Raw genomic sequence first — 26,731 nt, 5'->3', positions numbered from 1 at the left:
CTTCCTATATTGGATACTTTCCAGGGTGGCAAGGAATTGGCTTAACTTACTTATAAGATACTGTTTGGGGAGGGTTGTTTTACTACTTCTGTTTGGCAAGTATGCTGAATATTTAACATCTATTTTAAACTACATGGAATGTAAAACGTTGCTTTATTATATTAATGTAAGTAAAGTAAATCCCAGTTCCTAAAATAGCACAACTTGTCACTTTGAATAATGCAACAAAATCCATATGGGATGCTAATTGCTAAGATATCTAGAATTGTTTCCAGTATGTGGTCCCACACATTTATGCCACACAATTGGATGAGTGCTGCTGTTGATGTGGGTTTTATCCAGGGTTGAAATGCTCCCGGTTTGGACCAGATCAGCTGATCTAGGAGCGATGGCAGCGGGTGGTTCGGAGAACCAGTAGCAAAAATCCCTGCCCCCCAGCCCATGCCCACCCAATGCCCGGTTGCCCACTTCCCCACTTGCAGCTTCTTTTTAAAAAAATGCTTTTAAAAGGTAAAAAAAGGGCTCTGATGATCACAGCTGATCACATAATCGTCAGAGCTTTTTTTACTTTTAAAAGCATTTTTTTACAACCTATTCTGCTGAATAGGTTGTAAAAAATGCTTTTAAAAGTAAAAAAAAAAAAGATTGCACACCACAGCTGATCACCACCCCCAGTGCACTGTTCTACTTATCCCATGCCTCCTTTTGGCGTGCACTGTGTGCACGTGCACCTTGCATTTGGTGCATTGTGCACATGCGCAGCCAGCGAACTGGTAGTAAACCGGTTCAGATTTCACCACTGGTTTTATTCAGGGATGAAATACTCCTGGTTTGGACCGGCTCGACCAATCCGGTAGCGATGGCGGCTGCTGGTTCGGAGGACTGGTAGCAAAAATCCCTGGCCCCACCCACCCCTGCCTCTGCTGAGCCGCACCAACAGCAGAGGTTTTTTTTTTTCTTTTAAAAGTTTTTCTTCAGCCGAAACATGCCTTTAAAAGTAAAAAAAAAAAACCTCTGATGATTGCGGGGCTGAGCAGAGATCATCAAAACCCTTTAAAAGTTTTTTTAAAAAACCCTCTTCAGCCATAGGGGAATTTTTTTTAAAAAAATGAGGTTTTAAAAGCCTCCTCTGGTGATCCCAGAGGGGTTTCCTGATCCTCACAGGCTTTTAAACTTACTTTTTAACAGCCCCACTTACAAGAGCCCCCACCCATGCCCAGCCAATTCTCCCTCCTCACTTATCTATAATTACTGCTCCTTTTGGCAATGGCATGCTTTTTCTTCAGCTACTGAAGGAAAAAAAAAGCTTGTTTTGATTTCCTGCTTTGCTGAATGAGGAACTCTGGGAGTTGAAGTCTACAAACTAAGTTACTAAGGTTGGAGACCCCTGTTCTAAAAAAATAAATTAATAAAATAAAATATTTGTGCAGCTTTCTGAGATTTGGTGTGTTTCTGTAGTGTTTCACTCTAACTACACAAACACACAAAATCTCACAAAGCTGTATGTGGCATTGTGTGTGGGGGGGTGTCAATTGTGTTGTGTGTGTGTAAAGTGTGGGTTTCTTGCTTGTTGCAGGGGCCATTTTGGGTGAAGTGCAGCTGCTTTTACATTGTGTGTGAGTCAGTTGTGTTGTATTGTGTGTGTGTAAAGTGTGAAAGTTGGTTTTTGGTACCTCTTATTGTTTTGTATACCTTATTTATTATTTTTATTATTTATTGTTATTGGCCATGCCCACCCAGTCATCTGACCACCAAGCCACGCCCACCAATTAAGCCATGCCCACAGAACCGGTAGGGAAAATTTTTAGATTTCACCCCTGGTTTTATCCCTGAACATCATGGATTTTGTATGCATTCTGTTGTAGTTGCTTTAATCCTGGTACCCTGTTTGTGAGATAGGCAGCTTTATTACTGTGGTCATAAGTTGAGTCATCATAGTCATTAAGGAACTGGCCAGAAACTGGCAAAAATGTTGCCAATTGCAATTACCTGACCAAAGGATAGCTGTAACCATTTGTAAATGTAAGTTTGCCAAGTGCTTGAATTGCCATCATGTGACCACTGGGGGTAGCATGACAATTTGTGATAGACACAAGTGCAAATTTAAGTCCTAAATAACTTTTGGAGGCCAGCGTAATTTCACACTTATCAAAAGTTGAGGACTGCTTGTACTGAAAGAGGTAAAATATAATTGCCAATAGAGGAATCTGTGTTGGTGCTTTTTCTTCTGGACAGTCAAGATACACACAAGAGGCAGGAGATTGTTATGATGTTTGCATCTTTTCTGACAACTGCTTCTCTATAGAGGCCTGCTTACACCTATAAAACCATTAAGCTAACAAGCTGCATTTAGGATCCCAATTGTCATGCAGAGCACATGCTCCAATCTTTTTTTATAGTTGCATAATTTGATCAGCTGAAGCAGGCTTTTCTCACATTCTGTTATAAAGTGTAAAATACCAATTTGCTGCTATCAATTATGAAGATTATGTCTCTGCATTATTTGCTATATTATGCCGGTTCCTTTCTAAAACATAATTGCTACTTGTGTTTTCCTTTTTTAAGTATTTTTAAAAAAAAACAGAACACATGTAGATCTGAAGAACATTGTGTGTGTGAATTTTTTTTTGTTTAAAAAAGAATCTGTTCATAATGATTGGAAACTTGGAGACTTTTCCCCACTAGTGACAAAGATATACACAGAAACCAATCCTTGAAATGATCTAATTGGCACAAAATATTAGCTGTCCTGTTCCCAATTGTTTCCTACCTTGCTTCCACTGCATCTTTACTGCCTCTCTGCTGAAAGGTGTGGTCCTGATTAGTGACTGCCACTCATAATCTGCAGCGATTTTATCTATGGCATTTGACCTGTCATTAGCCAAGGTGAAAGAGAAAATCGTACATTGATTTATAATTTCAATTTTTAAGTCTGCCCTCTTACAAATGACTCTTGGCCATCTGGGTTAATAAAAAGCAATGCAATATGTCAAAAGAGAGTAATAGAAAAGGCCGGAGGAAGGAGGGTCATGACCATTAAACAAACTGGATAATTTCAGTTGTGGGTTCACACACAACCTGACCCTGTGCCTTTGAAAAAGATTAGGTCTGAGGTTTGTCAAGGATGGCGGGATCTGACTGTATGGATCTTGGGTCATCACTGTTACAAAGAGCAGATCCATGCTTTGGGGGATCCACCAAGGATAGTGATTGAACCTGACAACTTATGGAACAAGTACTAAGAAAAAAAAAGGCAATTTCTGGTGGAAAAAGTAAAATTGCTGCATCTGAAATTAAAGAAGCTTTTCAGCATACTGTTAGAATGAAGTGTGGCAAATGCTGCTTCATCTTCCCCAGATAAAATGGGGAAGCTCAGCGATCATCTTACCTTATTGAAATCTGGGAAAGAAATTGGTGTCAAAAGCAGGAGGGAAAAAGTGACAAGTGTGAAAGGGACAAACTCAAGAAATAAAATGCAAATGGAGGGAACAAATGATACAGAGAAATGGCTATGGAGGCCCTGGCTGGTAAGAGAAGAGGGTGAGACTGCACCTCCCAAAATCTGAAATTCTGCTTCAGTCATCCCACAATGTCTCCAACAGAAAGGATGATGAAATGTAACAGCTTTTCAGCTTTGGAAGCTGCTGTTGGATGGTACTGAAATAAGGGGGGAAATATTAGTTTAACCCAGTGGTGAAATCTAATTTTTTTTACTACCAGTTCTGTGGGCATGGCTTGGTGGGCATGGTGTGGCTTGGTGGGTATGGCTTTGGTGGGCATGACTTGGTGGGCGTGGCAGGGAAGGATACTACAAAATCTCCATTCCCACCCCACTCCAGGGGAAGGATACTGCAAAATCTCCATTCCCACCCCACTCTGGGGCCAGCCAGAGGTGGTATTTGACGGGCTGCCGGTTCTCCAGACTGCTCAAAATTTTCGCTACCGATTCTCCAGAACCTGTCAGAACCTGCTGGATTTCACCCCTGGTTTAACCCTGATACTTAAAAGGCCAACTCTTCAGCCCCATGATGATAGCAATCTGAATCAAGGGATCTTCATATTGGATGGGCAGAAACAATTGGAGAAGGTTGTCCTATGCCAGGAAGGATTTAAAATATGACAATGAGCAGCATGAATTATACCAAGAAGCCAATATACCGGAAGGGATTTTAATTTAAGAGTCTTATGTGAACCTACCCATTATAATTTATAAACCGTAGAGCTATAACAGCTTACTTATGAGCCTTGCTTAACACAATCCTGGCTTAGTGCTAATCAATATAAATAAAATCATATGGCCATGAAATACAGTCAGTAGGAAAATTCACTGTCGTAATTCTCAATACATTTCTTTGCTGCTATTTTTGGATTAAAAGGTGGGCCACAAATTCACAATGAAACACTAAATAAAAACTACGCTATTAAATCTATGGATTATCCTCAACTAGTTACATTCGTTTGCAGGGTTGCAAACATTAGATATATACAGGATACTGTCTATCTGTATTGCATATAGTTTTAAATTAAGTATGCCTGTGGCATTAAGTTGATTCTGTCTTATTTTCAAGATAGGAATAATGTCTAAGGGCAAAAATTCAGATTACTGCGGATGTCAAATACCTTTGTGGGTTTTTGTTTTCCTGTGCTGTAATCTGGTAGACTTTGCCTCTTTCACTACAGAAATTTTTCACATCCTCTTTTACATGCTTTATGTATGTTATAAGTGTTTCTAATATCTTGGACTAAAAGATTCCAGTTCAGTTACCCTTAATGGGCAGGGGCACCTGATGAAAACTTGCAATACTAATAAATTTGGCCCCTTAGTATTTACAAATCAAAGAAAGTAGAGTGATTCCAGAATTGTTCTCCAGTGACAGTAGTATAGAACAATGTTTTGCATTTACATAAACATATAGTTGCATGAATCTATTTTAGAATTGTCTGCCTAAAGATTTTTTTATTAAATGTGAGAATTTATATCAGATTGCAAAAAAGATGTATACTGAAAAAAATGTCTTTCATTGAGCATTTCCTGTAATATCTGAGAGTTCTCAGTGCTAAGAAGAATCAGGAAATGGAGCTTGTGAAATGGGGGGCGGGGAAGGAAGTACATTTCAAGTTTATTTAAACTCTTGCAGCCTTTAGACCTCAGCCACTTTAAAAAATATTCTTGTTGAAACATGCCATGTCCTTGATCTCCCAAAGAGATAGGTTAGATCTTCTGCTTACAGTAATCAGCCATTTTACTCTGGCAGCTTTTGTCCTTTTTGAAAGAAGAATGGACAGAAAAAAATGGCAAATACTTTGGACTCAAGCTCCTTAAAGCAAAATAATAGCTATGGTAGTATAGAATGATTGGCCTTAGATGCTAACTAACCAACGGTAACTTCTTGATTAGGTATCAACTGATAATCTTTGTTAAAAAAAAAGCTTATTTAAGATAGTTCCCTGTTTTATACTGGCATGGTTGACTCTGATGCCATCTGAGTAACAGAAAAGTTGCAGGACATTGGCAGATCTATTTAAGAAGAAAAGGAGAGCTTAAATGTTGATTTCTAAGTAGGAATGCCATCATCTTATAAATCACTTTTCACAATGTAATGATGGTAGGGTCTGTTATTGTTTAATGCACTGGGCTGTTTCTGGTAAGAAAATTAAAAGCTGAGTCTGAAGCAAGAAATGCTTAGCATGTTCTGCAGATACAGTTAAATTAATAACTGGGTTGAATTATCAGTGAACTTGAAACTGCTTGATGTAATTTTTTCATTGATCTCCATCTTTATTCTTATCCTTCATTGATGATATTCCATGTGAACGAAAATATACTAGGGTGAAAACTGAAGTCTCTTAGCACAAAGATAAAACTAGGAGTTTTATTGGAATCAAAATGTGGGACTTCATAGCTCAGAAGTTCCCAATTATTCATTGAATGAGCTAAAATAAATAAACTGAGCTTAATGCTGGTTGAACACAACACAGTTTTTAATTTTAAAAGTGGAGCAATAAAAATGTACCCCTTCATTTCAGAACAAATCAAAACAGGCACTGATTTTTGATTGCTTTTTTATCTGTTGCTTTTATATTTTGTTTTTAATTTTGTGACTTGTCTAGAAAACTTGGACTGACAAAAATAAAATTACATTAATTCAAAGAAATTAACTAAATCAAATGAATGCACCTGGTTATAATGCCTTGGTAAGACCCAGGGGTGGGCTTCAGATCCTTTAGCAATGGGTTCGCTGTCCCATTGCTGGGTGGGTGTGGCCATGGTGGGTGTGGCCTAGTTGGCTGCCTGCACCACAGCGGGGGTGGGGGTAGTTTTTGCCCCCCCCCCGGGCTCTGGAGGCTTTCCTTGAGCCTCCGGGAAAGTGAAAACTGCTTCCCCCGGGGTCTGGAGGCCCTCCAGAGGCCAGAAACAGGCCTGTTTACGGACTTCTGGAACCTCCAGTAGGTCCATTTTTTGCCCTCTCAGACCCTCCATGTGGCCCCTGCATTTACTGGAATGATGAACGGGCCGCATGGGGTTTGGCAAACCCCCAAATGCCATCCCTGGCTGGCTACACCCATCCTGCCCTCCCACCCCACCACTCCTGGGTGGGGTGGGGTGGGAGGGCAGGATGGGTGTAGCCAGCCAGCGATGGCATTTGGGGGTTTGCCAAACCCCGGCGATCCTTGGCTAGAGGATCAACTGAACTTTGCTGAACCTCCAGGTGCCCACCCCTGGTAAGACCACATTTGGAATATTGCATCTAGTTTTGGTCGCCACGATATAAAAAAGATATTGAGACTCTAGAAAGAGTGCAGAGAAGAGCAACAAAGATGATTAGGAGACTGGAGGCTAAAAATATGAAGAACGATTGCAGGAATTGGGTATGTCTAGTTTAATGAAAAGAAGAACTGACATGATAGCAGCATATCAGTACCCAGGAGGCTGCCACAAAGAAGAGGGGATCAACCAGGAATGAAATGCTCCTGGTTCAGTCCAGTTCGCCCGGACTGGTAGTAAAAAAGGCTACTGGTTCGCCAAACCGATAGTAAAGTAAAAAAGGCTCTGATGATCGCACCACAGCTGATCACACACCCCGCTGTTCTACTTACCCATGGCTCCTTTCGGTGAGCACTCCGTGTGCACACCTCCCATTTGGTGCATGGTGTGCACTGCACACAGCGCATATTTGGCATGCAGTGCACATGCACAGCCAGCGAACAGTAGTAAACCGGTTCAGATTTCACCACTGGGATCAACCTATTCTCCAAAGCACCTGAAGGCAGGACAAGAAGCAATGGATGGAAACTAATCAAGGACAGAATCAACCTAGAACTAAGGATACATTTCCTGACAGTTCAAACTATTCATCAGTGGAATGACTTGCCTCCAAAAGTTGTGGGTGCTCCAACACTAGAGATTTTTTAATAAGAGATTAGACAACCATTTGTCTGAAATGGCATAGGGTCTCTAATCTGATCAGGGGGTTGGACTAGAAGGCCTCCAAGGTCCCTTCCAATTCTCTTATTTTATGCTCTATGTTGGTTCACATTTTCATTCTTTCCTACTACTGCTTTACTATTCTATTTGTTTTGAAGTGGAGATTGCAGTATTGCCCCAAATGCTGCCATGTAATGTCTGCCCTTAGGGTCCTTTGTTCACATGTATTAAGTTGTTTTAACTACAGATAGTCTTCAACTCACAACCACAACTGGGACCGGAATTTCGGTTACTAATGAATATATTTATTAAGTAAGCCTTGTTTTATGAATTTTTTTTTTGCCACAGTTGTTAAACAAATCACAGTGGTCATTAAGCAAATCACACAGTTGTTAAGCAAATCACAGTGGTCATTAAGCAAATCACACAGTTGTTAAGCAAATCACAGTGGTCATTAAGCAAATCACACAGTTGTTAAACAAATCACAGTGGTCATTAAGCAAATCACACAGTTGTTAAGCAAATCACACAGTTGTTAAGCAAATCACACAGTTGTTAAACAAATCACAGTGGTCATTAAGCAAATCACACAGTTGTTAAGCAAATCTGGCTTCCTGGGAAAGTTGCAAATGGTGATCACATGACCCAGGACACTGCAACTGTTGTAAAATACATGTTGGTTGCCAAGTGCCTGAGTTTTGATCATATGATTGTGGGGACACTGCAACGGTTGTAAAATACATGTTGGTTGCCAAGTGCCTGAGTTTTGATCATATGATTGTGGGGACACTGCAACTGTTGTAAAATACATGTTGGTTGCCAAGTGCCTGAGTTTTGATCATATGATTGTGGGGACACTGCAACTGTTGTAAAATACATGTTGGTTGCCAAGTGCCTGAGTTTTGATCATATGATTGTGGGGACACTGCAACTGTTGTAAAATACATGTTGGTTGCCAAGTGCCTGAGTTTTGATCATATGATTGTGGGGACACTGCAACTGTTGTAAAATACATGTTGGTTGCCAAGTGCCTGAGTTTTGATCATATGATTGTGGGGACACTGCAACTGTTGTAAAATACATGTTGGTTGCCAAGTGCCTGAGTTTTGATCATATGATTGTGGGGACACTGCAACTGTTGTAAAATACATGTTGGTTGCCAAGTGCCTGAGTTTTGATCATATGATTGTGGGGACACTGCAACTGTTGTAAAATACATGTTGGTTGCCAAGTGCCTGAGTTTTGATCATATGATTGTGGGGACACTGCAACTGTTGTAAAATACATGTTGGTTGCCAAGTGCCTGAGTTTTGATCATATGATTGTGGGGACACTGCAACTGTTGTAAAATACATGTTGGTTGCCAAGTGCCTGAGTTTTGATCATATGATTGTGGGGACACTGCAACTGTTGTAAAATACATGTTGGTTGCCAAGTGCCTGAGTTTTGATCATATGATTGTGGGGACACTGCAACTGTTGTAAAATACATGTTGGTTGCCAAGTGCCTGAGTTTTGATCATATGATTGTGGGGACACTGCAACTGTTGTAAAATACATGTTGGTTGCCAAGTGCCTGAGTTTTGATCATATGATTGTGGGGACACTGCAACTGTTGAAAAATCCATGTTGGTTGCCAAGTGCCTGAGTTTTGATCATATGATTGTGGGGACACTGCAACTGCTTGATGTAATTTTTTCATTGATCTCCATCTTTATTCTTATCCTTCATTGATGATATTCCATGTGAACGAAAATATACTAGGGTGAAAACTGAAGTCTCTTAGCACAAAGATAAAACTAGGAGTAGACATTGGAATCAAAATGTGGGACTTCATAGCTCAGAAGTTCCCAATTATTCATTGAATGAGCTAAAATAAATAAGCTGAGCTTAATGCTGGTTGAACACAACACAGTTTTTAATTTTAAAAGTGGAGCAATAAAAATGTACCCCTTCATTTCAGAACAAATCAAAACAGGCACTGATTTTTAATTGCTTTTTTATCTGTTGCTTTTATATTTTGTTTTTAATTTTGTGACTTGTCTAGAAAACTTGGACTGACAAAAATAAAATTACATTAATTCAAAGAAATTAACTAAATCAAATGAATGCACCTGGTTATAATGCCTTGGTAAGACCCAGGGGTGGGCTTCAGATCCTTTAGCAATGGGTTCGCTGTCCCATTGCTGGGTGGGTGTGGCCATGGTGGGTGTGGCCTAGTTGGCTGCCTGCACCACAGCGGGGGTGGGGTAATTTTGCCCCCCCCCAGGCTTCAGAGGCGTTCCTTGAGCCTCCAAGAGGGTGAAAACAGCTTCTCCCAGGGTCTGGAGGCCATCCAGAGGCCAGAAATGGACCTGTTTCCAGACTTCCGGAAACTCCGGTAGGCCCATTTTTTGCCCTTCCAGACCCTCCATGTGGCCCCTACACTTACTGGAATGATGAACGGGCCGCATGGGGTTTGGCAAACCCCCAAATGCCATCCCTGGCTGGCTACACCCATCCTGCCCTCCCACCCCACCACTCCTGGGAGGGGTGGGGTGGGAGGGCAGGATGGGTGTAGCCAGCCAGGGATGGCATTTGGGGGTTTGCCAAACCCCGGCGATCCTTGGCTAGAGGATCAACTGAACTTTGCTGAACCTCCAGGTGCCCACCCCTGGTAAGACCACATTTGGAATATTGCATCTAGTTTTGGTCGCCACAATATAAAAAAGATATTGAGACTCTAAAAAGAGTGCAGAGAAGAGCAACAAAGATGATTAGGAGACTGGAGGCTAAAAATATGAAGAACAATTGCAGGAATTGGGTATGTCTAGTTTAATGAAAAGAAGAACTGACATGATAGCAGCATATCAGTACCCAGGAGGCTGCCACAAAGAAGAGGGGATCAACCAGGAATGAAATGCTCCTGGTTCAGTCCAGTTCGCCCGGACTGGTAGTAAAAAAGGCTACTGGTTCGCCAAACCGATAGTAAAAAAAGTTAAAAAAAAAAGTTCTGACGATCAGGTGAGCGATGCGCAATCGTCAGAACTTTTTTTTTTACTTTTTTAGCATTTTTTTATTATCAGTTTTCCAGAAAAAGTAAAAAAGAAAAAAAAGGTGGCGTGTTCATCAGAGCCTTTTTTTTTACTTTTAAAAGCATTTTTACAACCCATTCAGCCGAATAGGTTGTAAAAAAATGCTTTTAAAAGGTAAACAAAAGGCTCTGATGATCGCGCACCACAGCTGTGATTGTCAATGTTTTTTTTACCTTTTAAAAGCATTTTTTTACAACCTATTCACCCAAATAGGTTTTAAAAAATGCTTTTAAAAGTAAAAAAAGGCTCTGAAATTCGTGCACCACAGCTGATCACACACACCCCGCGCTGTTCTACTTACCCATGGCTCCTTTCGGTGAGCACTCCGTGTGCACACCTCCCATTTGGTGCGTGGTGTGCACTGCGCACAGCGCACATTTGGCATGCAGTGCACATGCACAGCCAGCGAACAGTAGTAAACCGGTTCAGATTTCACCACTGGGATCAACCTATTCTCCAAAGCACCTGAAGGCAGGACAAGAAGCAATGGATGGAAACTAATCAAGGACAGAATCAACCTAGAACTAAGGATACATTTCCTGACAGTTCAAACTATTCATCAGTGGAATGACTTGCCTCCAAAAGTTGTGGGTGCTCCAACACTAGAGATTTTTTAATAAGAGATTAGACAACCATTTGTCTGAAATGGCATAGGGTCTCTAATCTGATCAAGGGGTTGGACTAGAAAGCCTCCAAGGTCCCTTCCAATTCTCTTATTTTATGCTCTATGTTGGTTCACATTTTCATTCTTTCCTACTACTGCTTTACTATTCTATTTGTTTTGAAGTGGAGATTGCAGTATTGCCCCAAATGCTGCCATGTAATGTCTGTCCTTAGGGTCCTTTGTTCACATGTATTAAGTTGTTTTAACTACAGATAGTCTTCAACTCACAACCACAACACCTTATTCACATTGTTTCTAATATACAAACTATCTATCTATCTATCGTCATATTTTAATTTTTCTATTCACTTAAGAATGAGTGTATTACAGCATACAGTACAGTACCTATATATGTATTTTGGGGTAACATCCAAGAGTTAAGGATAAGGATAATTGGTCATCTAAGTTTGTAACCTTATAATTGTAGTTATATAATAAGATTACTTTGTCTAAAAATGTCATTGGCATGAAATTTCAATTAATATGTTATTTACATTAATTATGAAGATACTTTAATTTAGCTGTATCAGCCAAGAAAGTTCATCTAATGATATATTGAAGCAGGAAGAGAGAGTATTATATAATGTATTAAGGGTTATTGACGTATCAAAATGATAAGATTTTCTTTTTTTTAAAAAAGTATCCTTTTTTCTGATCTGTAGAAAAGAAAAGCACTCTCTGGGTTTTTGCAAAGCAAACAAATGTAACTGTTTATTGCCTAGCTCTCTCTGCGTGGTTGGTCTGATTGTTAGGCTCTGAGGGAATATCCTATACCAAGTCCTGTCAAAATATTCTGGAATATTACATGACATGGAGGGTAAAGTTGTGATGTTGCATACTAAAGAGGAGCTTACATGCAATTCTAACCCAGATGCAGTCATCTGGTAGTCTTGAACATGGCAACAGTGCTGTTAAGGCAACAATTTCTGTTGTTCTTAAACAGCTTGCATTTAAATATTATTTAAATATTTTTAAAAATCTAGGGTTAAGGTATTTTTATCAGGCTTGTTTCAATCCTCCAAATGTGTTGTGAATAGCGGAAGCTTGAAGTAAGGCTGGTGTAAGTTATTTTGTTGCCTGCATTGGAGCAACAAGTGCCCCCCCTCCAAGTAAATATGTATGATACTTCTGAGTATGAATTGGCTCTTTATAAAAGAACATTTTACATTGAGAACAGTAGACAGAGAAATATAATCTATAATGTACTATCCCACACTGCCTGTTTGCATAATATCCCTCACATCCAGGACATAAACTGTGTCAACTCCTACCTTCAAAACGACGCTATAGAGCACTGCACACCAGAACAACTAGACACAAGAACAGTTTTTTCCCGAAGGCCATCACTCTGCTAAACAAATAATTCCCTCAACACTGTCAAACTATTTACTAAATCTGCACTACTATTAATCTTCTCATCGTTCCCATCACCAATCTCTTTCCACTTATGACTGTATGACTGTAAGTTTGTTGCTGGCAATCCTTATGATTTATATTGATATATTGAAGCAGGAAGAGAGTATTATATAATGTATTAAGGGTTATTGACGTATCAAAATGATAAGATTTTCTTTTTTTTAAAAAAGTATCCTTTTTTCTGATCTGTAGAAAAGAAAAGCACTCTCTGGGTTTTTGCAAAGCAAACAAATGTAACTGTTTATTGCCTAGCTCTCTCTGCGTGGTTGGTCTGATTGTTAGGCTCTGAGGGAATATCCTATACCAAGTCCTGTCAAAATATTCTGGAATATTACATGACATGGAGGGTAAAGTTGTGATGTTGCATACTAAAGAGGAGCTTACATGCAATTCTGACCCAGATGCAGTCATCTGGTAGTCTTGAACATGGCAACAGTGCTGTTAAGGCAACAATTTCTGTTGTTCTTAAACAGCTTGCATTTAAATATTATTTAAATATTATTTAAATATTATTTAAATATTTTAAAAAATCTAGGGTTAAGGTATTTTTATCAGGCTTGTTTCAATCCTCCAAATGTGTTGTGGATAGAGGAAGCTTGAAGTAAGGCTGGTGTAAGTTATTTTGTTGCCTGCATTGGAGCAACAAGTGCCCCCCCTCCAAGTAAATATGTATGATACTTGAGTATGAATTGGCTCTTTATAAAAGAACATTTTACATTGAGAACAGTAGACAGAGAAATATAATCAATAGTGTTGACAAGTATCACATTCAGAAAGCCTCTCTGCCCTGTGTAAACTGATTTCCAGGGAACTTTGCAAATGATCTGTCAGCATCTTTTCTAGGAAGAAGTCCAGGGGAGCAGAGCAGGCCAGGGTTAAAGACTGTAATAACAGAAAGATAGTGAGTCATGTTTTTGAAGAACATTAGCTGCAATAGTTTGCGTTATGAAGTCATTCCCTGCAATGAGTTTGAGACAGTTCTGCTTTTCTTTGTGCTATCTCTTGCCTTATGGGCTCCAAACATGTGAGACAAATAACAGGCATGAAGTATTGACATTATTAAATTCTGGCTTCTGGCTTATTTTTGCTGCAGAGTAGAAATGTTTTAGCTATATTTTTCTGCAGAGCACTGATTCAAGTAGATGCAACAACCACAACACCTTATTCACATTGTTTCTAATATACAAACTATCTATCTATCTATCGTCATATTTTAATTTTTCTATTCACTTAAGAATGAGTGTATTACAGCATACAGTACAGTACCTATATATGTATTTTGGGGTAACATCCAAGAGTTAAGGATAAGGATAATTGGTCATCTAAGTTTGTAACCTTATAATTGTAGTTATATAATAAGATTACTTTGTCTAAAAATGTCATTGGCATGAAATTTCAATTAATATGTTATTTACATTAATTATGAAGATACTTTAATTTAGCTGTATCAGCCAAGAAAGTTCATCTAATGATATATTGAAGCAGGAAGAGAGAGTATTATATAATGTATTAAGGGTTATTGACGTATCAAAATGATAAGATTTTCTTTTTTTTAAAAAAGTATCCTTTTTTCTGATCTGTAGAAAAGAAAAGCACTCTCTGGGTTTTTGCAAAGCAAACAAATGTAACTGTTTATTGCCTAGCTCTCTCTGCGTGGTTGGTCTGATTGTTAGGCTCTGAGGGAATATCCTATACCAAGTCCTGTCAAAATATTCTGGAATATTACATGACATGGAGGGTAAAGTTGTGATGTTGCATACTAAAGAGGAGCTTACATGCAATTCTGACCCAGATGCAGTCATCTGGTAGTCTTGAACATGGCAACAGTGCTGTTAAGGCAACAATTTCTGTTGTTCTTAAACAGCTTGCATTTAAATATTATTTAAATATTTTAAAAAATCTAGGGTTAAGGTATTTTTATCAGGCTTGTTTCAATCCTCCAAATGTGTTGTGGATAGAGGAAGCTTGAAGTAAGGCTGGTGTAAGTTATTTTGTTGCCTGCATTGGAGCAACAAGTGCCCCCCCTCCAAGTAAATATGTATGATACTTCTGAGTATGAATTGGCTCTTTATAAAAGAACATTTTACATTGAGAACAGTAGACAGAGAAATATAATCTATAATGTACTATCCCACACTGCCTGTTTGCATAGTATCCCTCACATCCAGGACATAAACTGTTTCAACTCCTACCCTCAAAACGACGCTATAGAGCACTGCACACCAGAACAACTAGACACAAGAACAGTTTTTTCCCGAAGGCCATCACTCTGCTAAACAAATAATTCCCTCAACACTGTCAAACTATTTACTAAATCTGCACTACTATTAATCTTCTCATCGTTCCCATCACCAATCTCTTTCCACTTATGACTGTATGACTGTAAGTTTGTTGCTGGCAATCCTTATGATTTATATTGATATATTGACCATCAGTTGTGTTGTAAATGTTGTACCTTGATGAACGTATCTTTTCTTTTATGTACACTGAGAGCATATGCACCAAATTCCTTGTGTGTATTGGAACAAAAAAAAAAGGCAGGAAAAAAAACAAATTGGACATAATGTCACACAAAACTCCAAAAATGGACTGGACAAAATTATTGGCACCCTTTCAAAATTGTAGATAAATAAGATTGTTTCAAGCATGTGATGCTCCTTTAAACTCACCTGGGGCAAGTAATAGGTGTGGGCAATATAAAAATCACACCTGAAAGCAGATAAAAAGGAGAGAAGTTCACTTAGTCTTTGCATTGTTTGTCTGTGTATGCCACACTAAGCATGGAGAAGAGGAGAAGAGAACTGTTTGAGGACTTGAAAACCAAAATTGTGGAAAAATATCAACAATCTCAAGGTTACAAGTCCATCTCCAAAGATCTAGATTTGCCTTTGTCTACAGTGCGCAACATTATCAAGAAGTTTGCAACCCATGGCACTGTAGCTAATTCCCCTGGGCGTGGACGGAAGAGAAAAATTGATGAAAGGTTGCAACGCAGGATAGTCTGGATAGTTGCTAAGCAGCCCCAAACAAGTTCCAAAGAAATTCAAGCTGTCCTGCAGGCTCAGGGAGCATCAGTGTCAGCCCAAACTATCCGTCAACATTTTGATAAAATGAAACGCTATAGCAGGAGACCCAGGAGGACCCCACTGCTGACACAGAGACATAAAAAAGCAAGACTACAGTTTGCCAAAATGTACTTGAGTAAGCCAAAATCCTTCTGGGAAAATGTCTTGTGGACAGATGAGAGCAAGATAGAGCTTTTGGGTTTGTATGCTCTTTCTGATACCCCTCTTAGAGTATTTAGGGCATACACTGTACACTACATACACTTTAGGGAACTAGTCTCTAGAATGATTACTCTAGGTGGCCCTGTCATATGAAAGAAAACGTTCTATTAATTTTAGAAGATCATAGTGAGCTCTTGTTTACCTTAAGATGGATGCACATTTGGTGTGAAAAAGAATAGAAATATACTTGTTCCTGACATTTGCAGATATGTTTATAGTTGTGTCACATGCGTAGATAAAAACAATTATCATACATATTCAGATAACTTAATACAAGGCATAAGATTAAAATAAACTTTCTTGGCATAATTTAACAAGCCTCAAGGCAGATTAGGGTAAAGACAGTGAGAGGAAAAGAAACTAGAAGTCATTTAAATAGAGACAGCAATACTGGCATAATAGTATTTAAGCACAAGTAAGAAGATATAACAATTTATGTAGTTGCCACAGTGATAGCTGAATGTTGTTATTATCAAAAACTAGGATCAGTCACAGACTGAATCTAAATATTTAGGTACTGATGTTGGGAAATGTGTAATATAGCCAGATCCATTGGTAGAACAGTACTTGAACTGCTTGGTTATTGCTGGAGAGATAAGAAAGAAGCTACAGCTTTCTGTTTGCCAATGCAGATTATGCTGGTATTCTTACGTGTCCAGTCAGTTTTTGGGAAGATAATAGATTTTCTCATGATAAATGGGGCCCCAAAGCCTCATCATATGTTCCTTGTCTAATCTATATTTCATGGTAATAGTCCCTTGGTCATATACTTAAATGGTTTCTTCAGCCGTATCTGTATATGTTGAAATATGTTGGAGTATTTGTTTAAAGAAATTGGCTGGTTCCCAAGATGAATTGCTGATTCTCTCACAAAGTACAGAGAAAGTTCTGCTCTATAATCCAATCCAGGCAAAAGTTTGGAAATAGCCACTGATTTAGATCTTAATATTGGAGGAGACTAACAATTATGGCAAGAAAGGTCATAAAGTGGGGGAAAACTCACTTTATAATTGTCTCACTTAACAGAAATGTTGGGCTCAATGTGGTTGTAAATCAAGGACCACCTGTATTTGAATCTTTTTGATTATTGAAAGCTTTCTTGATTTCAGAAGTATATGTTGAAATAGTAAGATCATCTAACAATTGGAAGCAAGTCATCATTACCAATTTATTGCAAATCTAGATTTATTTTTGCCTACCATTGTCCTTGTTCACCTTACATTTAATCTGAACTCTCCATGTAAAATCTGAAACCAAGATAATATCATGGAATAGCATTTTTTTCTTCAGGGAAATGTTCTCATTCATTCATTGCAAAATAAAATTGAACATGGAGAGTTAGTACTCTCTGGATTTGAAAGGAACTGTGCTGCCTTCAGAATTTGAAATAATGCCTGAAGCATGATGTTCATGTGATTTTTGAACATGACTGATGCAGTTGATAAAAGTGAGAGCTCTGGTGTACTATAGAAGGCTTTTAGTAAACCGTTAATATCTAAAGTGCTTGTCCTGAATGATAGCTTCATCTTTTGCAACCAATGTTAATAAAAAGCATTATACTAATGCAAATTAGGATACAATATTCAGCCAGTTTTGTCTTTTTCTTTTTAGTTTAGCTGATAGAAATCCTCTGAAAATTAAGTGAGAATTTGGTACTAAAGCAGTTCATAGACTTCAGTTATCTTTTGTCTGACTTTCAAAAACATCCCCCCAATACATTAACCTCCTCCTTTCCCCTTATCAAACGGTAAAACAATAGTAATAATTGGTGAGGATTTTCTGCATGTATCTTACTCTTGCAGTATGGCAATTTTAGGGCCTTCTTTGGTCTGTTGGTTTAAATGGGTTCAAGGTTATATTAGAAATGTCATTCACTGTTACAGTCTGTCATATTGTGTATTACCGTTTGTTTGTGTCATGGCTTGATTTTGCATGAGTGAGCAATTCCGCTTGATGGAGGAAAGAGATTGTGTCCTTACACACAATGATGGCAGGTATCACAGGGCTCCCTCCACCTTCTCCCTTTTACTCTTTAATAGTTATCTAAAACCACTGGGAGAAGTAATCTGTGACTACAGAGTGAGCTATCATTGGTATGCTTATGATGCTTGGTTGTTTATCTGCATCTTGGGTTATGCTCCTAATAGAGGGCAGAATCACAATTGGGGGTTTCTCTGGAGTCATGGATCCTTCTGAAAAAGCAAGTGGAAGCCATGGCCAGGACACATTTTGTAGCCTTTTGACAAGCAAAATTAATGGGGAAGCCAGATTCACTTAACAACTATGTTAAGCTTATCAACTGCAGTGATTCACTTAACAATTATGGCAAGAAAGGTCATAAAGTGGGGGAAAACTCACTTTATAATTGTCTCACTTAACAGAAATGTTGGGCTCAATTGTGGTTGTAAATCAAGGACCACCTGTATTTGAATCTTTTTGATTATTGAAAGCTTTCTTGATTTCAGTAGTATATGTTGAAATAGTAAGGTCATCTAACAATTGGAAGCAAGTCATCATTACCAATTTATTGCAAATCTAGATTTATTTTTGCCTACCATTGTCCTTGTTCACCTTACATTTAATCTGAACTCTCCATGTAAAATCTGAAACCAAGATAATATCATGGAATAGCATTTTTTTCTTCAGGGAAATGTTCTCATTCATTCATTGCAAAATAAAATTGAACATGGAGAGTTAGTACTCTCTGGATTTGAAAGGAACTGTGCTGCCTTCAGAATTTGAAATAATGCCTGAAGCATGATGTTCATGTGATTTTTGAACATGACTGATGCAGTTGATAAAAGTGAGAGCTCTGGTGTACTATAGAAGGCTTTTAGTAAACCGTTAATATCTAAAGTGCTTGTCCTGAATGATAGCTTCATCTTTTGCAACCAATGTTAATAAAAGCATTATACTAATGCAAATTAGGATACAATATTCAGCCAGTTTTGTCTTTTCTTTTAGTTTAGCTGATAGAAATCCTCTGAAAATTAAGTGAGAATTTGGTACTAAAGCAGTTCATAGACTTCAGTTATCTTTGTCTGACTTTCAAAACATCCCCAATACATTAACCTCCTCCTTTCCTCTTATCAAACGGTAAAACAATAGTAATAATTGGAGAGGATTTTCTGCATGTATCTTACTCTTGCAGTATGGCAATTTTAGGGCCTTCTTTGGTCTGTTGGTTTAAATGGGTTCAAGGTTATATTAGAAATGTCATTCACTGTTACAGTCTGTCATATTGTGTATTACTGTTTGTTTGTGTCATGGCTTGATTTTGCATGAGTGAGCAATTCCGCTTGATGGAGGAAAGAGATTGTGTCCTTACACACACTGATGGCAGGTATCACAGGGCTCCCTCCACCTTCTCCCTTTTACTCTTTAATAGTTATCTAAAACCACTGGGAGAAGTCATCTGTGACTAGAGTGAACTATCATTGGTATGCTTATGATACTTGGTTGTTTATCTGCATCTTGGGTTATGCTCCTAATAGAGGGCAGAATCACAATTGGGGGTTTCTCTGGAGTCATGGATCCTTCTGAAAAAGCAAGTGGAAGCCATGGCCAGGACACATTTTGTAGAGTTCTTTCTTGTGTGCCAGTTGGAGGTATAGTGACAGCCACTCATGACTTTGGTTATCCCTTGTCTAGATTGTTACTGAATCTACACCAGACTACTGTACTCATGTCAGACCATTACTGCAAAAGTTGCATTGGCTGGTGATATGCCTGGTGCAATCCAAAGTGCTGGTTTCCATCTATTGAGCCATATATGTTTGGGACCTGATTATGTTTGAGATTGTTCCATGTGGAGTCTTAACATTTGGAAAAAGCTATAGAATGTGAATGAAAGGGAACTCAGGAACTAGCCTTCTGTTTTTACAGCATCTGTCCCCCTGAAATAGCATACTCTTGGAGACAAGGATAACCCCATCCCTTTTGGGAGATGATTAAGAGGTGGCTTTTTCATAGGGCATTTGAGGAAGGATCAGGTGTATGAATTTGGCTGTTCCTGATTTGATTAAAAAAAAAGGCTCCAAATGGAAATAACAAGATTCTTTGTTATTTTTTCCTGATTTTTTGTGTGTTTTTAAACTTAATTATTGGAAGTAGGAATTGATAGCTGCTAAGAATTTTGGGACCCAGGTGATATAAAACTGAGGTGATAAAGAAACACATAACGTAACTGGAGAAATGGGAAAAAATGTGGGAAGCAAATATAAAATTGACTATGTCTGCGGCATTTAAGGAAAACCAGTTGAAGATGTTTTACAGATGGCATCTCCCACTGGCAAGGCTTGCTAAGATGTACCCAAATAGCTCCCCAATATGCTGGAACTGCAAAAAAGTACATGGAACGTATTACCATCTATGGTGGACATGTCCATCTGCAAAAAAAATTTGGGCCAAAATCAGAAAATGGCTGGAAGAAATAATTGACCAACACATAGACTGGAAACCAGAGACCTTTTTGCTCAGAATACTCAATAGGAAATATAGTAAAGAAATAAGATATCTAATCTTACACATAATAACAGCAGCAAGAATATCTTATGCAGACTTCCGGTTGGCTCCGTTGGTGATGGAGATGGTTTTTTTAGACTGCCAGCCCCGAGATCACGTTAGAGCCATCTAGACAGCGCAAATCAGCTGTCTGACGGCTCGGAAACCTTTCCCTCGGGAGAAGAGGTAAAGGTGAGTGTACAGGCAGAGATAGAGCTCCCCGGAAAGCCCCAGGAATGATTCTAGGGGCTTGAGGGTGAGAGCTCCCTGTTTAAGCCCGAGAGCTCTGGATCCGGGACGAGTCTGCTTTTTAGCAGACCAAATCACTGCGACCATCTCTGCGATCAATATGATAATTTAAATTGATAAATGGCAACGCAGACAGAGCAATGGCAGGAAGGTTGATAAATGCAAGTACCAGACCTTAACTCCATTTTTAAATAGTACTTGAGAAGAGCATTTAAGAAGAATAAGAAAATGGCGTTTCTACCTTAAAGGGTGTGAAAGCGAAAGTTAAGGAAGTTCTCATTAACAAGGCTAGTGCCCTTAGCTCCGTTTAAACTTGTTGGAATTTACACTTACATGAAGATTTTATAAGGAGAATAAGATATTCTCTTTTTTTTTTTGAAAAGATTACAGACTTACTGAAATCGTTGCAAAGTATAAAATTAAATAAATAAATAAATAAATAAACATTTGGAAAAAGCTATAGAATGTGAATGAAAGGAACTGTGCTGCCTTCAGAATTTGAAATAATGCCTGAAGCATGATGTTCATGTGATTTTTGAACATGACTGATGCAGTTGATAAAAGTGAGAGCTCTGGTGTACTATAGAAGGCTTTTAGTAAACCGTTGATATCTAAAGTGCTTGTCCTGAATGATAGCTTCATCTTTTGCAACCAATGTTAATAAAAAGCATTATACTAATGCAAATTAGGATACAATATTCAGCCAGTTTTGTCTTTTTCTTTTTAGTTTAGCTGATAGAAATCCTCTGAAAATTAAGTGAGAATTTGGTACTAAAGCAGTTCATAGACTTCAGTTATCTTTTGTCTGACTTTCAAAAACATCCCCCCAATACATTAACCTCCTCCTTTCCTCTTATCAAACGGTAAAACAATAGTAATAATTGGAAGGATTTTCTGCATGTATCTTACTCTTGCAGTATGGCAATTTTAGGGCCTTCTTTGGTCTGTTGGTTTAAATGGGTTCAAGGTTATATTAGAAATGTCATTCACTGTTACAGTCTGTCATATTGTGTATTACCGTTTGTTTGTGTCATGGCTTGATTTTGCATGAGTGAGCAATTCCGCTTGATGGAGGAAAGAGATTGTGTCCTTACACACACTGATGGCAGGTATCACAGGGCTCCCTCCACCTTCTCCCTTTTACTCTTTAATAGTTATCTAAAACCACTGGGAGAAGTCATCTGTGACTAGAGTGAACTATCATTGGTATGCTTATGATACTTGGTTGTTTATCTGCATCTTGGGTTATGCTCCTAATAGAGGGCAGAATCACAATTGGGGGTTTCTCTGGAGTCATGGATCCTTCTGAAAAAGCAAGTGGAAGCCATGGCCAGGACATATTTTGTAGAGTTCTTTCTTGTGTGCCAGTTGGAGGTATAGTGACAGCCACTCATGACTTTGGTTATCCCTTGTCTAGATTGTTACTGAATCTACACCAGACTACTGTACTCATGTCAGACCATTACTGCAAAAGTTGCATTGGCTGGTGATATGCCTGGTGCAATCCAAAGTGCTGGTTTCCATCTATTGAGCCATATATGTTTGGGACCTGATTATGTTTGAGATTGTTCCATGTGGAGTCTAACATTTTTTTTTGTAATTTTTTCTTCAGGGAAATGTTCTCATTCATTCATTGCAAAATAAAATTGAACATGGAGAGTTAGTACTCTCTGGATTTGAAAGGAACTGTGCTGCCTTCAGAATTTGAAATAATGCCTGAAGCATGATGTTCATGTGATTTTTGAACATGACTGATGCAGTTGATAAAAGTGAGAGCTCTGGTGTACTATAGAAGGCTTTTAGTAAACCGTTAATATCTAAAGTGCTTGTCCTGAATGATAGCTTCATCTTTTGCAACCAATGTTAATAAAAAGCATTATACTAATGCAAATTAGGATACAATATTCAGCCAGTTTTGTCTTTTTCTTTTTAGTTTAGCTGATAGAAATCCTCTGAAAATTAAGTGAGAATTTGGTACTAAAGCAGTTCATAGACTTCAGTTATCTTTGTCTGACTTTCAAAAACATCCCCCCAATACATTAACCTCCTCCTTTCCTCTTATCAAACGGTAAAACAATAGTAATAATTGGAGAGGATTTTCTGCATGTATCTTACTCTTGCAGTATGGCAATTTTAGGGCCTTCTTTGGTCTGTTGGTTTAAATGGGTTCAAGGTTATATTAGAAATGTCATTCACTGTTACAGTCTGTCATATTGTGTATTACTGTTTGTTTGTGTCATGGCTTGATTTTGCATGAGTGAGCAATTCCGCTTGATGGAGGAAAGAGATTGTGTCCTTACACACACTGATGGCAGGTATCACAGGGCTCCCTCCACCTTCTCCCTTTTACTCTTTAATAGTTATCTAAAACCACTGGGAGAAGTCATCTGTGACTAGAGTGAACTATCATTGGTATGCTTATGATACTTGGTTGTTTATCTGCATCTTGGGTTATGCTCCTAATAGAGGGCAGAATCACAATTGGGGGTTTCTCTGGAGTCATGGATCCTTCTGAAAAAGCAAGTGGAAGCCATGGCCAGGACATATTTTGTAGAGTTCTTTCTTGTGTGCCAGTTGGAGGTATAGTGACAGCCACTCATGACTTTGGTTATCCCTTGTCTAGATTGTTACTGAATCTACACCAGACTACTGTACTCATGTCAGACCATTACTGCAAAAGTTGCATTGGCTGGTGATATGCCTGGTGCAATCCAAAGTGCTGGTTTCCATCTATTGAGCCATATATGTTTGGGACCTGATTATGTTTGAGATTGTTCCATGTGGAGTCTAACATTTTTTTTTGTAATTTTTTCTTCAGGGAAATGTTCTCATTCATTCATTGCAAAATAAAATTGAACATGGAGAGTTAGTACTCTCTGGATTTGAAAGGAACTGTGCTGCCTTCAGAATTTGAAATAATGCCTGAAGCATGATGTTCATGTGATTTTTGAACATGACTGATGCAGTTGATAAAAGTGAGAGCTCTGGTGTACTATAGAAGGCTTTTAGTAAACCGTTGATATCTAAAGTGCTTGTCCTGAATGATAGCTTCATCTTTTGCAACCAATGTTAATAAAAAGCATTATACTAATGCAAATTAGGATACAATATTCAGCCAGTTTTGTCTTTTTCTTTTTAGTTTAGCTGATAGAAATCCTCTGAAAATTAAGTGAGAATTTGGTACTAAAGCAGTTCATAGACTTCAGTTATCTTTTGTCTGACTTTCAAAAACATCCCCCCAATACATTAACCTCCTCCTTTCCCCTTATCAAACGGTAAAACAATAGTAATAATTGGTGAGGATTTTCTGCATGTATCTTACTCTTGCAGTATGGCAATTTTAGGGCCTTCTTTGGTCTGTTGGTTTAAATGGGTTCAAGGTTATATTAGAAATGTCATTCACTGTTACAGTCTGTCATATTGTGTATTACTGTTTGTTTGTGTCATGGCTTGATTTTGCATGAGTGAGCAATTCCGCTTGATGGAGGAAAGAGATTGTGTCCTTACACACACTGATGGCAGGTATCACAGGGCTCCCTCCACCTTCTCCCTTTTACTCTTTAATAGTTATCTAAAACCACTGGGAGAAGTCATCTGTGACTAGAGTGAACTATCATTGGTATGCTTATGATACTTGGTTGTTTATCTGCATCTTGGGTTATGCTCCTAATAGAGGGCAGAATCACAATTGGGGGTTTCTCTGGAGTCATGGATCCTTCTGAAAAAGCAAGTGGAAGCCATGGCCAGGACATATTTTGTAGAGTTCTTTCTTGTGTGCCAGTTGGAGGTATAGTGACAGCCACTCATGACTTTGGTTATCCCTTGTCTAGATTGTTACTGAATCTACACCAGACTACTGTACTCATGTCAGACCATTACTGCAAAAGTTGCATTGGCTGGTGATATGCCTGGTGCAATCCAAAGTGCTGGTTTCCATCTATTGAGCCATATATGTTTGGGACCTGATTATGTTTGAGATTGTTCCATGTGGAGTCTAACATTTTTTTTTGTAATTTTTTTTTCTTCTACGCATGCGCGGGAATGGTGGCGTCCTGAAACCCATGCAGACGGTGGGTCGGTGTTTCTTCTGGCCGCGATGCCTTGGAGGCGGATGCTGAGCTGCCTGGGTCCGCCGCCCCGTAAATCATCTTTCCGACAGCCGAAAGGAGATCTTTGGGGTCTTGTTAGACCCTCGGCTGCCGGGAACGGGGCTGGAGAGGCGGGCGGGCGGCGGACAGCGATTGGCGGTGGCCATTTTGGCTGGGCGCGGAGCGGCGCCCGCTGGAAAGGGCCGGGCCGGATCGCGGTTTCGCTGCTAGGCGGCCGCTCAGGACATCGGCGGCCGGGTGTTCGACGCGTTGGCCAGCGGCGGTATCGTACAGCGGCACTGATACCATCAGTGGCTTTGATACCATTAGCGGCATTGATACCATCGGCAGCAGCCGAACTTCCATCTTGACTATTGCCCCTACCGGCCATTCTGGCCTTGGTTTTGTGACTGTCCTGACTTTGTCCGTAGGCCGTGATATCATCGAGCGGCTAGGGAACCCCTTTTCTCCTACTGTTATTTATAATCTCTTGCATGAAATATTTCTTTGCTGACCTTCTCCGACTGCGAGGTTCCCCCACCTCGCAGGAATGGCCCTCTGGGTTATCGAGGGCCTGTCTTAATGAGGGGTCTTGGGACCCGGAGAGGTGGCATGCGAGGAAGAAGAATCTTTGGGGTTTTGTAAATAGGTTTTTTAATAAGGGCTTTTTAAAGGGGGGGAGGGAAGTGACGGGGGGGAACCTGTCGGGGCGGGTAGGTCCAGTCCCGGGGTTTGTTCACGGCATTTTATCTGGTCCGAGGGAGGGGGGTGAGGGGTTTGTTCACGGCATTTTATCTGGTCCGAGGGAGGGGGGTGAGGGGTTTGTTCCAGGCGTAGAGGTTGGTTCCACCTGTACGGTAAGTGGGAGGGGCAGATATGGTGGAAGCAAGGGGCCGTATCATTTTCTGGGAGCACGGGCTCGCTGTTTAAAAGCGATAACGTGCTCCGGTCCCTCAGTTCTTACCCGTTCCCCGGAAGGTCAGGATCCTCAGGGCCCGGGCCTCTGGTTGATGTTGTGCAATGCCCGGTCCGTGGTCAGTAAGGCCCCCTTGATTTATGATCTCATTCAGGGGAGTCCGTGGACTTTATGGGCATTACGGAGACCTGGTTGGGCACAGAAGGGGGTGTGCCCCTGGTTGAACTGTGCCCTCCGGGTTTCCGAACATTCCATCAACCGAGGGCCCAGGGTAGGGGTGGAGGGGTGGCGGTTGTGATGAGAGAAAGTCTGGAGCCGAGACAGTCCACTGTGCCTCAGATAGCTGGTTGTGAATCCCTTCTTGTGAAGTGGGGCCATAAGAATCAGATGGGTCTGTTGATCGCGTACCTGGCTCCTTGTTACATGACTACAGCCCTGCCTGAGCTGCTTGAGGTGCTTGCCGGGGTGGCGATTGAGATCCCCAGACTTTTGGTCATGGGGGACTTCAATCTGCCATCGGCCGGCTTGTCGTCGACGGTGGTTTCTCGTCTGGATTATTGCAATGCTCTCTACATGGAGCTACCCCTGAAGTGCACTCAGAGACTCCAGTTAGTCCAGAATGCAGCTGCGCGGGTGATTGAGGGAGCTTCACGTTGCTCCCGGGTAACACCACTCCTGCGCAGTCTGCACTGGCTACCTGTGGTCTTTCGGGTGCGCTTCAAGGTTCTGGTTACCACCTTTAAAGTGCTCCATGGCTTAGGGCCCGGGTACTTACGGGACCGCCTGCTGTTACCTTATGCCTCCCACCGACCCGTACGCTCTCACAGAGAGGGTCTTCTCAGGGTGCCGTCCGCCAAGCAATGTCGGCTGGCGGCCCCCAGGGGAAGGGCCTTCTCTGTTGGAGCACCTACCCTCTGGAACGAACTTCCCCCCGGTTTGCGCCAATTATCTGACCTTCGGACCTTTCGCCGTGAATTAAAAACTTATTTATTTATCCAAGCGGGACTGGCTTGATTTTTAAATTTTCAAATTTTTAATTTTTAGTAATTTTATATGGGGTATTTTAGTCTGGGTCAATTTGACGGTTTTAATTTGGCCATTATTGAATA

At 39.9% G+C, this 26,731-nt stretch overlaps 1 protein-coding gene across 4 annotated transcripts in view; it reads left to right on the top strand.

Annotated features, from left to right (window-relative positions):
• The window catches only part of KIF21B (kinesin family member 21B), a 91,239-nt gene that overhangs the window by 12,147 nt on the left and 52,361 nt on the right, over positions 1 to 26,731 (top strand). The window lies entirely within an intron of this gene.

Source organism: Ahaetulla prasina, chromosome 3 (assembly GCF_028640845.1).
Source record: "Ahaetulla prasina isolate Xishuangbanna chromosome 3, ASM2864084v1, whole genome shotgun sequence".
NCBI lineage: Eukaryota > Metazoa > Chordata > Lepidosauria > Squamata > Colubridae > Ahaetulla > Ahaetulla prasina.
Note: the sequence above shows the minus strand (reverse complement) of the source record. Positions and strands in the feature narration are given on the sequence as shown.